General features: G+C 43.0%; 1 long non-coding RNA gene across 1 annotated transcript in view; it reads right to left on the reverse strand.

The window, feature by feature from the left end:
- Positions 1-6,399: 6,399 nt before the first annotated feature.
- Positions 6,400-16,412, reverse strand: part of LOC135976611 (uncharacterized) — a 50,367-nt gene continuing 40,354 nt past the window's right edge. Inside the window, exons 2-3 of the long non-coding RNA XR_010593893.1 lie at positions 10,187-10,306; positions 6,400-8,473 (exon numbers count right to left, since the gene is read on the reverse strand). This is a non-coding gene — a long non-coding RNA (uncharacterized LOC135976611). The remainder of the gene's footprint in view (positions 8,474-10,186; positions 10,307-16,412) is intronic.

Raw genomic sequence — 16,412 nt, forward strand, 5'->3', positions numbered from 1 at the left:
GCTGGGCTCTGGGTTGGGAGGTGCCCAGCTCAGAGGGGCTGGACTCGGAGCTGGGGATCAGGGCTGTGGAGTGATGGGGTTGGGGGTGCCCAGTTCAGAGGGGCTGGGCTCGGGACTGGGGGTCAGGGCTGGGGGGGGGGATGGGGTTGGGAGGGTATCCAGTTCAGAGGGACTGGGCTCAGAGCTGGGAGTCAGGGCGGTGGGGGGGTGGGGTAAGGGGGTGCCCGGCTCAGAGGGGCTTACCTTGCCACCTCCCCCCTCTCCCAGAGCCTCAGCGAGCCACGTCGAGGAGCTCCTGCCACTCGGCCCACTGGAGCTCGCAGCCCTGCCCTCTTACCACGCAGCTCCAAGCGGGAGGACCTCGGGCCCTGCCCAAGCCACGCTGCTGCAGCGCTCTCCAGGGCCGCTCCTGAAGGCGGCGCACTGAGGCGCCGGGTGAAGGCGGAGGCGGGGGGGAGCCTCCAACATTCTCGTAGGGGCCCCTGTGGGGCCCAGTGCAAATTGCCCCACTTGCCCCCCCCCGGGCGGCCCTGTTGATTTATAAAGGGATGTTCCTCTTGTTGCACAATGAGGCTTTCCATTAAGGATGTGTGATCCCAGCTAGTGGCCCTGATGTTCCCTAGAAGCAAGCGGGGGTCTAATGGATGCTCACAACTCAGCCTGTTGGGGGAAGTCTCTCTCACTGCACCTGTAACTAGCAAGCTGCTGCTCATTACCACACTGTGATACAGGAGCAGGAATGCTATACAACAATGTGGGAGTACATGGTGACAGGGGAGGGGAAATCTTTACACATCATGACACTGGTGCATCAGGATAATTGGAATTGATACTTCACATTACTTTTTACAAGTCTCTTCTGTAATAAAAGGACGGAATAACCCGATTTCTTGATGTGTGGTTAAGATGTAAGCCCTGATTTCTGCCCATTGCAGGGCATCCTGGCTAAGCCTCTTTGACAAGCACTCATTTTTCAGATCAATGCTTGTTATTAGCTTGCATGGTTAGTTTTGTTCTTCTATTCAGAAGGGACGTTTGATGCATCCTGACAGCTTTATCCATATTTAAAAGTTACCGTTGGCAGATACATGGGTATAGGTTTACTCCTATTTCATCTGGCTTGTCAGCTGCTGAAAACTTATTGACAAATACCTACTAATAACCTGAGAGTGGGAAAAATCATAACCTCAGCTAAAAAGAAGGCACACACTACAGTTTTAGGGACCTTCCACAATACAGTATTGTCGTCCCCCCCCCCCCCCCACACACACACACACACAATTTTAGTCCAAAGTTTTCAGACATAGGTAACATCAGCAGGATTCCCAGCTGTTCAGCACCACTTAAAATCAGCCCACTAACTTAGGGCTCACATCCTCAAAGGGATTTATGTGCCTTACTAGGGGGTCAACTTCATCCCTGAGGTAACTCCATGAGGTTGGTCTGATAGCTTTACACTCTCATATTACCTCATTTTTCCATGATGGGCTGGTTACTCACTCTTTAAAACTTTATTGGTATGACACACAGAAACTTGGAGGAGTTTTAGGGGTTCTGTCTCACCATCCCTGGAAATGTTTCCTTTATGTCCCTACCCTGTGTTGTAGCTTGAATGGAGTTTTTCCAACTGCTGGCTATAATTGATCCTAACCCTGGAGTCACCACAGCCAACCTATGATGAGCTTGCTGTTAGGCATCTAAGAGGAATGGTGGCTATGAATCCACGGTCCAGTTTTTCCAGTGCACAGTTACAAGGCATGAACGTTTTCTGGCCATCAGACCAACCTCATGGAGTTACCTCAGGGATGAAGTTGACCCTATAGGCCAAAGTCTGAGCTAATGTTGCATTGAAATCAAAGGGTGCTAGAGCAGTTTAAGATTTGGCCCAGAGTTTCTAAAACATGCTTTTACTCTAACTAAATGTTAGCCTCTATTTTACTGCTTAACCCTGTTGAATTTATGGTAGATCGTTTCAAAGGCATGAATTGAAGTTAGATTCCCAATGCCTGCTGAAATCAGAGAGTTCAAGTTACTGTTTAAAGTTAATGGGAGTAAGACACTTATTTGTGCCCTTGAAAACCTTCCCCTATATGACTAAAGCTTACCAGGGAAACACCTGGCTGGGCTCCCATGGGAGTAAGGCACATAAATCTCACACTTTCTATTTTTTCCTACAAAGGGTTAGCATGGTTGGCTCAGGCAGGAGCCATTTGCAGTGTGAATAGTAACTGAAATTTTCCTTAGCTTCATATCCATTAAAACTGCCAGCTGTGTGTTGATCTCAGACAATATGTCTAGTTGGTTTGCTGGTCTGATGAAGAATTTCTCCAGTAAGAGTGACTTTCTCAAACTATGCAGTCTTAAGTGTAGAGGTAGAGGCTACAAAGCAGTCTTGATGCTAGCCATGCAGAGAGACATTGAAACAAACCCTACAAAATTTCTAAACAGGGTGTTTGATTGTTTTAACATCAGCAAAACTAACCCAAAGTGAAATAAATGTGGCACATAAAGTGTAAATATTATGTAGCTTAGACTGATGCATAACAGACTAATTACCTTGTTCTGCTATGAACATCTCAAGAGAGCAGACATCTTCACAGAGCATCTGCTTGATTGGGGAGAAATACATTTTTAAAGGAGTATTTTTTAGGACTAGCTGTAGTGATGATCAAATAGCAGCAGCACCATAAGGGGAAAAAACCCAACAACAAATGGTTTGAAAGGGTCTATAAATCTACTATCTGGCATATTGGTGGTATGTTATATATAGTAATGGTCAATCCTGAATAATAACTGAAAAATCAATTGTAGCAGTACCACCAATGACACTTCAGATAAATAAATATAGAACTCTAAGGCTTGGTCTACACTACCCCCCCTAATTCGAACTAAGGTACGCAACTTCAGCTACGTGAATAACGTAGCTGAAGTTCGAAGTACCTTATTTCGAATTAGTTCAAACTTACCTTGGTCCACACTCGGCAGGCAGGCTCCCCCGTCGACTCCGCGGTACTCCTCTCGGCGAGCTGGAGTACCGCAGTCGACGGCGAGCACTTCCGGGTTCGACTTATCGCGTCCAGACTAGACGCGATAAGTCGAACCCAGAAGTTCGATTTCCAGCCGTCGAACTTGCCGGTAAGTGTAGCCAAGGCCTAAGAGATTACCTTACATACTGTATATACTGCTGCTCCAGATATAATCTGAATCACTTCATTTTCTGGCTATATATAAAAATCCTATCATTTACCAACTGGAAAACTGATCACAGACAGTACATAAAAAAAGTTAGGAAATGAATCATACTCAAAACAGCACCAAACAAACTTCTGCATGCAGTCCATGTGTTTGTGTGCCTGAAACCATGATCAGCAGAGGCACATGAATCTATAAAGAAGTGTGTGGGGGGGGGGAAGGTTGTGTGTGTGTGTGAGAAACAGGAGTATCCCCCCATTAATGGGTTCAAATATTAGTTTCATTTAGAGAAATCATGCCACCAACGTATTCCCAGTAGCATGGGTTTGATTGGCAGGCCCACTGATTTCATAGTACACAATCTGCAACTGAGTGGCACATAAATGCAGTCTATAGCATGTCTATAAGGCCATTTAGCCGCCTAATAGGACAGACATCCTAAAGCATTTAATAGATTACATTTATAATAATTAGGTTGGAGTTGTGATGATGAATTTTGACAGCTGTAACTTCTGCATGGTTAGGATTTGAATGAATAATTGGATATTATCTTACAATTCCTGTACTTTGCTTACAATAATTTAGTTTCTTATAAGCCCTAAAATAATTGAAATTAGTATTAGTATTCTGGCAACTGTATACCTTAGCTGTAGATACATAGCCAACAAATTTAAAAAATAGACCCATTGCAACTTACTGTAGAATGTTTCACTCTGAGTTAGATTCTGGCGTTATTTAATAAGGCACAGATTCAATACAATTTAGAGTTCAGCCCTTTAATAATAGGATGCAAACATTTTGTACAGCTGCATTGGTGTCTGAAGAACTGCGTGATGCATGTTATGCAGACTAGTTCATAAAGGATCTCAGAGAAGCTGGGGCTAAAGTTGCAGACACCTTACTTCAGGCATAGTCAAATAAAAGAAAAAAGATAGTAATGCTATAGTATATTCTCTTTCATTTAAAATCTTAGAGAAATGTAAACATGGAGGATAACTAGATAGTGCCATCTGCTGAAAAGTAGGGGAAACTCATGGAAATGTTTACAGGCATGTGAGAGAAGATGCCAGTTTCCACTTCTTTTCAGTGGGAGCTAAGTCTGAACCTTAATTTACACAAGTTTTCCAGTCAACTACCACTATTTTTCAATTATTAGAGCTGTGCTTAAATATTTCCTGGGTACCACCTCACTCAGTGCACTGAAAATAAAAAGCTTGGGGGTGGGGGGAAAACACTCCTGCTCTGCACCAAACATGGCCACATATGTGCTATACATTTCTATGTTGTGTTTCCATCTTAAAACCTGTTGTGGTTTTTGCTGTGCCTGCAATCTAATAGTTGTTATTTCAAAGGAAATTGAATTAATCTTTCATCTCTTCTTATTACCAAGCCAACTGAACCATTGCACATTAAGGTTCCTGAGAAGGTATACATTCTGAGGTCAGCCTTTGGCTAAAATTTTATATATAGTGGAATTACCATTCAGTCCAATATCCTGTCACTGAGAGTTGCCAGTACCAACTACTTCAGAGAAAGGTGTATGAAATCTACAAGTGGACAGTTATGCAATAACTTCCCCATAAGAGAAGTCTCTTTCTAAACCGGGGCAGCTAGAGTTTGGTTGCAGCTGTCGGTCATGATAGAAAACATGCGCTGACCGTGGTGCTGAAGGCAGATGCACTGTTCTCTTGAACTGGTAGTGATTTGGTACAACTTTCATCAATAATACAATGTTATATTTAGGATGTTTTACTGCTTCTGGAAAATACAATTATTCCCAGGTTAAGCAATTTAAGTGAAAGGCGAAACAGACAAAAAAAACAGAGTAGTATCAAATGTTGATGAGGCATCAAACAATTTGCATTCTATGTATTGAATTAATTTTTAAAGCTACATATATTTAAAAAGACTTTAAAAAAAGAATGAGATAAGATGAGCCAATGCTACTGTGACAGGCACTCCTATGTAGACAGAAAAAAGGGGAAAACATCGCAAATGAAGAATTCACAGTTTTTGCATTATTATTTATATGACAGTAGCCAGGTGATCCCAAAAACCCATTGTGCTACACACTATATATAAATATAGTAAGATAGAAGTCCATAGCCTGAGGAGCTAACAGTCTAAATCGATAAGACAGACAAAGGGTGAAATAAAGGTAGTATTATTATTTCCATTTTACAGATGGGAAACACAGACACAGAGAACTCGAAACTTAGATTCTGCAAACACTTATGCGTGTGCTTAACTTTATACCCACGGATAGTTATGCTGCTTTCAAAGAGTCTCCTCGTGGGCATAAAGTTAAACATGGGTGTAAGCATTAGCAGGATCAGGGCTCCACTGAGTAATCCAAAGTAAAACAGGATGCCTGTTTGAGAGCCAGGAGTGGAAACCTGGTATTTTGAGCCCCAGCCAGTGCCTTAACCTAGGGTGACCAGATCACCCAAGTCAAATATCGGGACGCAGGGGGGGGCAACCCCCCCCCCAAAAAAACACACCCTTCCTCCACAAGCGCTGGAGGGAGACCCAGGAGACGCGCAGGGCCAGGGTGAGTGAGTCCGGTCTGGCCCCGAGTGCAGGCAGGACTCAGTCGGGCAGTAGGGCGAGTAGAGGGGGCAGCCCGCGGGGCCAGGCAGTGGCTGTTCTCCCCCCCCCCGGGCAGCGGGACTCGGGTGCAGACGCTGCTGCAGCTCCCACTGCCGCGGGGGGAAGAAGCGGCCGCTGGCCAAGCTCGGTGGCTGCGGCTCTGGCGCCCGGGCCCGAACCTGGGCCTGCTGCGGGGACCCAGCAGCGCGGACGCTGCACCCAGCCCTGGGCCAGTCGCGTCTGGGCTGCTGCCCAGGTGGTGCAATCCCATGGCAGCCCCAGAGTGGCGGCAGCAGGCCCCAGCCCCCCCGGCCTGCTCGGTCCCGCAGGGAAACGAACGGGTCGGGGCTGCCGATGCCGCCGTGGGATTGCACCAGGTAGGCAGACAGCCCAGATGCGACTGGCCAGGGGCTAGGCGCACGCAGTGTGCACGCTGCTGGGTCCCCGCAGCAGGCCCGGGCTCGGGTGGGGTCGGGGGTGCCAGAGTCGCAGCTGCCGAGCTTGGCCATTGGCCGCTTCCTCCCCCCGCAGCAGTGGGAGCTGCAGCAGCAGCTGCTCCAGAGTCCCGCTGCCCAGGGGGGAGAACAGCCGCCGCCTGGCCCCGCGGGCCGCCCCCCTACTCTCCTTACCGCCTGACTCTGGCCTGGCCCCAGTGCCGGCAGGACTCACTCACTCACCCCAGCCCCGCGCTTCCTCTGCATCTCCGGGGCCTCCCCCCAGCGCTTGTGGAGGGAGGAGGAATGGTGAGCCTGGGGAAGAGGTGGGGATTCAGGGAGGGAGCCAATGGGGGGGAGGAGAGGGCGGAGTTGGGGCGGGGTGGGAGGGGCAGGAGCACTTCCGGGCTCCGGAGCATTTCCTTGTTTGTTCAGTGTCCCGACCGCACATCAATCGGGACGCGGGACAAACAAGGAAATATCGGGACGTCTGGTCACCCTACCTTAACCACAAAGTCATCTTTCCTCTCTGGAGGAGACCCTCTAAAAATGGGTCTAAAATACTCTCGGATGGGTCTCCATTATCCTAGTTTTGTAAAAGCAGTTTTCTTAAAAGGATGTCTCTCTCTCTCAAAGATATTGGCCAAATTCATGGCTAGGCAAGAACATGCTGCGGAAGTCAAGTGGCTAATGCGCACTTTCACTAGTGGTGAATTCGGGCTATTAACGAGTCTGTTGGGGGAAGTTTCAAATCTCCTGTGCCTTGGTATTATTGCCTTTATATTCCACATGCGTAAGGGATTTACATTTCCTCTATGTATTGCTTTAAAAATAATTTACAAGCCACAGTAAAATTTTTATGATTGCATTTTATATCTGTTCATTTAAGTGTGTGTGGGGGGGTGGGTTTTGTCAACTTGTTCTTTCAATGCAGGTGAATTCTTTTCTGACCCCTTGCCCTAGCTTTCATCTAGCTCTATTCTCTTTTCAACTCTTCTGCCTTGCCCTGAAAATGGTAAAAAGGACCTTTTAGCAGGTTAAAGCAGGTTTGATGCCTTGTGAAATCTTCCCTTTGACGTGATGATTTCTTCACAAATATTCTCTTGGCTGCATTTAAATGGAATCTTTGTGCATTCCTAATGTAAGGAACCTCATACAGAATTACAAGTGGAATCATTCTCATGTCTCATGCTATGGGTATGCATTTAGGATCCAGCCCCAGTCACTCAGAGGTACTGAGGGATAATGTAGGGGAGAGCTGTTTAGAATGTAAGTGATGAAAGGCTAATTATATGGAACATATAAACTTTCTTGGCAAATTTTTGAACATGGATAGGAAAATGTAACTGATCCATAGTTTTCACATTCTCCACTCCCCAAAAATAGTTTAATATTTATAACATTTATTTTGATTAACTGTGCACCTCTCCCTGGCTCTAGGTATTTGAAAAGCCTTAAAAAAAAAAAAAAAAAAAAAAAAAAAAAACACACCACCACACACCAACACAAATTAAATTTTGCCTACACAGCAAAATAATCTAATACCCCAACCTCTCCCCAAAATTCTATCCCTTGTCTGCCCTCTGCCCCCTCTTGTCCCAGTTCAGAAAGATAATGAATTATGTTCATATTCCTTAACATAGAAATAGTCCAATTAGTAGCTCATGGAACTCATTGCAGGATTTGGGCCATAGGCCAAGCCTACACTAACAAGTTAGGTCAACCCCTTTATGTCACTCGGGGTGAAAAATCCACATCCCTGAATGATGTTTTTAAGCCAAGCTAATCCCCAGTTGTAGACAGTTCTAAGAGCTCTTCCTTCAACCTAGTTACTGCCTTTCAGGGAGGTGGATTAACTACAGCAACAATGGGAGAACCCTCTCATAGCTGTACATAGTGTCTATACTAACGTGCTACAGCGGACCTGTTACAATGCTGCAGCTGTGCCATTGCAGTGGTTGACACAGCCTTCGATTGTGTTCAAAGAGTCTAGGAGGAAAGGGATTGGTGACTATGGAACAGAAGAAGGAGTAAAGATAAATATGACCTGTCAAATCAAAAAGCCAAGTCCTTTATCATCTAAAATCGTTCCCTTCTGTGCAGTCTTCCGATTCCTTTCTTGTAAGTCTTCCGTAGGCTTTACTGTACGCTCAGAACACATCTATTCTTTATGTCCTGGATGCCTTCATGGGCTGGTCAGCAGCATTGTGTAGAATGCCCTTCCAGTAGAGTGGTCCAGAGATTTAAAAGTGATCATGCTTTGACAAAACATAATACAGGGTCAGTCTTTCTTTTAGACCCAGCATTTTTTTAAGTCTTGTGTGGTCCTTAACTCATTGGTAACTCCATAAGAGGGGATGGAGTTCAATCTGGGATGTGTTTATTTTATTTCTGTCTCACTCCCTGTAAACAAGCAAATTGAGTAAACCTGCACCCGTGGTGACTATACCAGCCCTCCTCAACTGACTACAGCTCCCTTCCCCATGTAACAGCATTGTAATTCCAGTGTCCTGGAATACTGAGTTCATTCATACTGGGGAAAATCCTGCTTACCTCATGTATGCTAGTATTCCAAGTGACAAAAAGTCAATGGAGCTATTCACAAAAGTAAGCAACGGAAGGTGTGAACTCATGGTTTATGGGTTCTAGAGTCCTGGTCCATGACGTGGGCTCCCAGGCATTACCACAATACAAATAAATCATGTATCTTGTCCGAGGACCTCAAAGCCCTTTAAATTTTAAACATTTTAATTACATTTTTAAAGGCAAACCACATACAAGTGAAACTACATATTGTGAAGTGACTTGACTAGAACAAAATGTGTCATGTTTTCTTACAGATCAACCAAGTTACAAGTGACTACTGGTATAGGATATATTTGCACTAGTGGAGCCAGGAGCGGAGCCAGGGTTTTTGCCACCCTAGGCGGCAGCGCTCCTACTCTGAGCATTCAGGGGGCCTGGGGTCTTCGGCGGCGGGGGTCCTTCCGCTCCGTGTCTTCGGGGCCCTTCGGCGGTGGGTCCCGGAGCGAGTGAAGGACCTGCCGCCGAATTTCCGCTGAAGATCCAGAGCAGAAGGACCCCCCGCCGCCGAATTTCCGCCGAGGGCAGCAAAATGCCGCCCCCGGCGACCGCCTAGGGTCACCTAGTGGAAGCACCGGCCCTGATTGGAGCATGTGATGGAGCAATAAACAAAGGATTAGATTCACCAGTACATTCTGGCTGCGTTACGCTACTCTGCTGATGCACAGCAACTTCATACCTATTTTCACCAGCCAGTTAGCCCCTAATTTTAATTCTTGTTCAAGTGACTATTTTCCACTCAAGGCTACTAAACATTAAGTAATTCTCACAATACCCTAGCTATCATCACCCCCCATTTCATAGATGGGGAAAACAGAGGCACAAAAAGGTTAAATGATTTTCCTAAGGTCACAAGACAAGAAATTAAACCTCAGGCTGGCAGTGGTCTCAAGCCACTCTTTGGCATATAACCGAGTGCCCTCATCTGGGGTCTCTCGATCTGCTTTTTTCAATGTGCCACCCCGACTGCGCTGAGATCACCCTTCCGAAGGGCCTGCCCTGAGATCGGACAATCTCCATAGCTGCAATGGGTTGGGGCTGATTTTGACCACAAGAGTTCTTGAGCCCTTTCTTGACTGGTGGTGGTGGGGTTATGTGAAAAAATCATGAGCTGGCATGACTGGGAACGGGCACTATTGTCAATAGTTCTGTGAACACCTGAAGGGATCTTTTGTAAAGAAAGAAACCAACAATGCAATAGTCTCCACACTATGCATTTTCTTCCTGGTTCCCAGCAGGGCATACTCAAGGTCTACCTAAGAGGTTTCCCACTCAGATTTCACTCAAGCTGAACCTACAGGTAAGTGAAGCTATCATTTTTAATAGCAATGAGTCGGCCTGCTTGTCATCACACTTTTGACCGGCTTGCAAAGGCAATGAGATAATACCTGCTTTTACATGAGTGCTTCTGTTAACAGCAAACACGGGATGAGGAAGGTCTGCCTATATTTGGTTTCTAGCTGAGGCTGAGGTCTCTGGTTTGAAAGATTGTGGATGCTGAGCTGGACCTAGAAAAAAAAAAAAACCCACAACTTTCAGGTTAGTTAAACCATGTCCAAAATTTGAACTGCAAATATCATTCAGTGAGCTGGTTCTACAGACTGAGCAAGTTAACTTTGCTCCTTCATCAGTGACATTTCTTGAATGTTGTGAGCTGACATTAGCTTGTTTAAGTAAATGGAAGAAAGCCTGAGAGAGACGGTAATCCATGTGGAGAAAGGGTTCTCAGTGGCTGGTTTCGGAGCACATATAAATGATTTCAAATGAGGCAGAAAGGTGGGGACCAAATGCTCTGAGCTTGTGGCCTGTGCCACTACAAAATAATAGATCATAAACCTAGACCTATTCCTTGCTTTCTCTATCAAAGCATTTGTTTTAGTTGTGGGCTCTTTATAAGCATTAAACACAGAAACAAAATAACAGCACATATCATGAGCGAGATCACATTTGCCAAAATGTCAGAGAGTCAGCAAATCAATAGCATATTGGACCAGTTCATAAGGGTTTTGTTCAGTTATAAATAACCTGATTTTCATTTACACTCAAGTCTAGTGGTGTAAAGGTTTCAAAGGTGGGTATAGATCACATTTACTCTCCATTTAAATCCCCGTTACACTGCTAATGCAATGTAAAGCATCCTTATTGTAAAATACCAAGCAGGCCCTAAACATCTCAGGCAAAGGAACCTCCTCCAACCCTCCTCAATTCTATTCCAATGTCTAATAACTTTCACTGTGACACTGCACAAACCCATCAACATATCTGTGCTTTGGTTCATTCCTTTCCCCCTTGTTCAGAGATATTATTAAATAATAAACAATCAATCATTATCACTGATGTCTTTATAGCAATGCTCGTCTCTCTTGCTAAAGCCTTTGGCCAGAGTCCTCAATGTATTTGGCCAGTCCAAGCTGGTGATGGCAAAACTGTATTAGCAACACCCATCTTCTCACTGACCATATAACTGAGTTCATCTCATAGGGCCTGTTGTCTTTAATGGCCTTGCTCATGGTTTTCTTTGCCAGCAGCCTGCCAACTCTGAGATAGTGTCTGTGACTTCTGGGTTGATTAATATTGATGATCTTCTTCCGATAGCAATTTATTAGCATAAAGCAGTGTCCTTTTCTGAAATACTAGGATGTTCGAATATGGCAAAATGATAAGCTTCCCTTAGACATGTGCATCTCGTGTATCCAAGATTATAATGCTGCAACAGTATATGCCATCTATAAAATACAGCAGTAGCTGTTATCTGACCCACCTATACATTTATTTTAAAATGCAGTAAATTAAGGTGTTACAAGTAGCTTTGTAGGAGGAGATTATACACTTTTATAGACATCCATTATCAACAGGAACAGCTGCACTTGGATGGAATATATTTTTACTCAAAAATGGGCAGCAATATCACCCAATGGTCCACGCTGTAAGACAGGGGTTAACCACGGCTCACTCACCAATAATTTAGAGTTAGATCAATGCAGATCTATTTACAATGCAAATAAAATATGATGGACTGGATACTTTGCTGGTGTAAATTGGCATAATTCTATTAAAACTAGCGATATGCCAATTTATACCAGCAGAGGACGTGGCCCAGGTAATGTAAGGGTTTGCTTTGCCAGATTCCATAAGACAATCCTGATTAAAATCCATAAATGAATGTACATCATTAGAGAGGAAATGTATCATATGTTCACACAAAAAAACCTCTCTTTAGCATCTGTGTAGAGCTTAGCACCCATTTATATTTGGAAATCTAAAGGGAATAGTGCTACTCTGTGACCATGATACTCTGGGGAATTGTACAATGTACAGTGGGAGTACTTTGGGGAGGCTCTAACTAGTCTCATTTGAATCAGATACATGAAAAAACATTATTTGTTGCTGTAAATGGATTCAATGGACCAAGCTTCTCTTCCATGTACTTGTTTAGGGACGGTTTCTGCCAGGGGTACTCACGCTGGACCTTACAATTCAAAACAGTCCGGTGAAGTAAATGGGGCTACTCCCCACTAAGGTGCTGATCAATCTGAATAATAATGGCAAAATTTGGCTCCTACAGATTTTACTAGCCTCCATTGAGAATAACGATGTAATCATGCTCACACAGCCACGTGTTTCCTGAAGGTCTATTGCATCTCAGCCTACCATGGAAGTGCAGGAAGGATACAAGGTCTCTTCCAACACCTTTGCCCTGTCCCTGCCCATGAAAATATCAGGCACAACACAACAGCTGTCTCTGTAGCAGCATGGGGACTGTTCTTTCCTAGATCCCTGGTCATGCAAAAATCACTCCACATGGGGATAAAAGAAGGTAGAGTCCTATCCCCATCAAGTTGTCTGCATCATCCAGAGCATACAGGTGGTTGGAAATTTTGACTGGACTTTCCTTTTGTCCGAAAATATCAATTTGTCAAAACCAAAACTTTTTTTAAGAGGAAAAAGGGTACATTGACAAATTTCCCTTGCGAATTTTTTCCCCCCATTTCAACATTTTCTAAATGAAGAGTTCCATTTTCATGTAAAAATAACCTTTCCTGTAGAAATTTAAGTTAATTTAGAGTAAGAAAAATGTAAAAAATCCCAAGCAAATAATACTACATTGAAACAAAATTTAAAGGGAACTAGGTATCCAAATCCCTAGGTTGGATTTAATATAAAAGCTGAGATTTTTCAAAGATTAATAGCCTGAGTTTTACAGGTGCCAATCTCCTTTGTCTCCCACCGATTCAAAGGGGGATTCATGGGTGCTTATCCCCTCCAAAAAAAAAAAAATGAGACCATAAGAAATGACATCCCATATATTGTGTTAGGTTGTCAGCTGCCATTGGGTACAAAGTTGATCCAGTTTACACTATCGGAGGATGCAGCTCAATATGGTACCAAATCATGGATTTTGTATTACAGTAATTCTGGCTGAAAATCTTCACACATATTTTGCACAACATACAATTTTAATTCAGCTAACCAGAAACAATGTCACATATGGCGTATGCATGTGCCCTGCTTTCTGCAAAGTATCTTTGAAAAATACTCACTGTACTGCCTAGGCTACAGTGCAGTGTGAAAGGTTTTGCATTCCTAATACAAGCAGATGTATATGACACAGATGCTGTTTCATTTTAATCTTGAATGTGAATTGTGTCCAGATATCAAGAAACCTAACAGAGTTCGTTCCAGAAAGAGATGGGTTTCTGAATGTAGTAATACACCCATGAATATTTTATACATTAGGATTTCCGAGATGCCAGGGCCTATTGGTAAATATCCATTTTCAGATCTTTCATTCCACTCATTGTTTTCCATGATGAAGTCACTCCACTAGATGAACTTTCTCTATTTATTTCACAAGAAGCTGACAGATTCAATTTAAATGTGGCCTTCTTCTGCATATACTGTACATTACAATGCATGCTCACAGTGTCAATGGTGAGGGATAAAGATGTCTTATTAGTCCTTTTCAGCTTTAGATTGGTTTAGCTTTGCTTCTCCCAACATATTTCTCCTCTTTCCTGATTCTACAATTCACTCAGCGTGCTTTACTGGCTGGAAACAGCACATGAGAACATAGCAAAAGGGCCATATTCTGATCCACTTATTCATGCTGAACATACCATCTCACTTCATAAGCTGTCCCATTGATTTCTGTGAGACTAGTGAAATGCATAAAGATATGCATGTGCTTAAGGGCTTTGCTGGATCAGGGTTAAAGCAGGTTGAAAAGTAAGTTGTATTCTCTGTCTTGTAGGCCAAAGGCTGGGTCTTCACTGCAAAATAAGGGGTGTTTTTACACCAGTATAGCTATCCTAGGTTAGCTATCTTAGTGTAAAACTTAAGTAGCGACAACCGACAAGGCACTGTAGTTTTTAGCTTGACGTTGCTAGACAAAGTCAGCCTCAGGTGGAGTATAGCTTGATCTCAGTTAGCTATATTGAGGTGAGAATGACGTGTATGTTGCCTCCACAAGGAATTTACACTGAGATCTCTAGCTTGATGGGAAGAAAAAAAAAACCCACACACCCCACATCCTGTAATACAACCCCACACACCGTCGCTCTTCTACCAATGTGATGAGGGAACATCAAAAGGCTCAGCATTATATAGAGCCTGATTCTCCATTGCCCTTGGTGTGGTGTAGTTGCTACACCTGTGTAAAGCCGATGTAATATGCTACCAGATCAGATAAGTAGAATTTTAGATCCATTTTACAATCATCTGGGTAATGGGTAAACGTCTACACAAATTGCAGGGCAGTGGAGAACCAGGTCCATAGTTTAGATAATTACCAAAAGGTGGTGATATTTATCTTAATTATCCCAACCTTTGAAGCCCCCAAATCTGGCCCCAAAGCCATTCCTCCCCATATAGACACCCTACATTCTCCTTCATATTAACCAGGGCTGGATGAAACTAGGATAAAATTGGGACTATTCTTATGCTTAAGTATGTTTATAGCTTTAAGTGCTTTGGTGGATTGGAGCCTTGGTCTTGTTTAACTTGTTCACCTTAATAATGAGAGGATTCCAAAGACTTCTGATAAACATACTGTAGTGACTTTCAGATGCTTATTTGAACCTCTTGAGTCCACAGACCTGAAATGGAAATCTCAAAGAGATGCTGTCTTTTTGAAACGTTTCCACTTGTTTCAGCTTCCCGTTAGCCCAGAAATATAAATTTCCCATGGAATCTGAGGGCTTCTGCTTCCAAACAGAGCTACAGGAAGTGTAGAAATACACAAATATTGAAGTACTAATTTAAGGGATTCATACTACTATGATTCCAGGAAATGGTTGATAACAGACCGTTTAAGTTTTGGGTGAAAGTTCAGGTCAGTCTATGTCATCAAAACTGTTTCATCCACCTTTGTTTAATCTGAGTGATGAATCAGTGTGGATAAAAACTAAACTACTTCACCTTGTCAGGAGTAGTGCTGAGTATAAAGGCCAAAGCAATTTAACCATTAAAGCCATTCCAGACTTCACTGTAACTCTTTTATAGTTTAATGTCATTCCTCCCAAAAAAAATTATAATAGAACATGAGGCCAAGTGGCACCAGCAGTCTTAATAAAATGAATGAGCAATTACTTCACCTAAGGCTACTTTTAAGGTTTCTGAACCTGCTAGTGATACATCCTACTGATAGCTGTTTAAAAATTCCAAGTTCCTGTAATTGCTACTCACTTACAGAGAACAGAGAGTATTCAGGGGGGTGAATGAAATCCCTTAAATATATTTATTAAGGATTTCATATTAATTTGATTTTTTCCCCTCTAAAGAAGAAGAATGCACAAGCACAGTCTCAAAACCTGAGACCTGCGGGGACTTTAAAGAAAATAAGTTCCCTAATAGCAGCACAATCTACCTAACAGGTTTCCCTTGAAAATGAAAACATCCAGAATGGCATGAGTGAAAAGACCAGAAAGGCAGTAGCTTAAACCGGAATGTATTTAACTATAGTGCTGCTCGTGTATAGAGCTGGTTGAAAAATGTGTGTGAAAGTTTTGTGATTTTTTAAACCCACAATGACTATTTTCCCTGAAAAAAAGTGTTTTGTTCTAAAGTTTTCATTTTTAATGAATGTTTTTGAAACAAACTAAAGTGAAAATTTTCATTTCAGTTTTCTTGCTTGTTTGCTTTCTTTTCTCTCACTTTTCTATGTTTTCTTTTCTTTTCCAGAGGATAAAGGTAAAAACCTGAGAGGAAGAAGAGGAGAAAACAAAAAGATGTAAACTTAAGGGGGAAAGAGACTGAAAAAACTAAAATTATTTTTATTTGAAACAAAACATACATTTTCATTTTGAATTTTTCAAAAACAAAAACCCTGAACATTTTTGAATGAAATGGTTTTGGTTTTTGCATCCAAAATTTACATTTATTTTTTGACCAGCTCTACTTTCATGACTGTATTTGATATCCTATTGCCTTTGTTCTTTATCATGTGCGGACATTATTCATTGTCCCTATTTGAGCAGCAAAGGAAAAGTCTAGGATTTGTGGCTTCGAACACTGCAGGTTATATTCTAGTGTATGCCTGGGAAAACTATTGAGACTACTTTCTAGTGTGCTAAAATGTAAGCATATGCTACTGACTGCAGGTGTTCTGAATGAAGG

The sequence above is a fragment of the Chrysemys picta genome, chromosome 19 (genome assembly GCF_011386835.1).
Source record: "Chrysemys picta bellii isolate R12L10 chromosome 19, ASM1138683v2, whole genome shotgun sequence".
Classification (NCBI taxonomy): domain Eukaryota; kingdom Metazoa; phylum Chordata; order Testudines; family Emydidae; genus Chrysemys; species Chrysemys picta.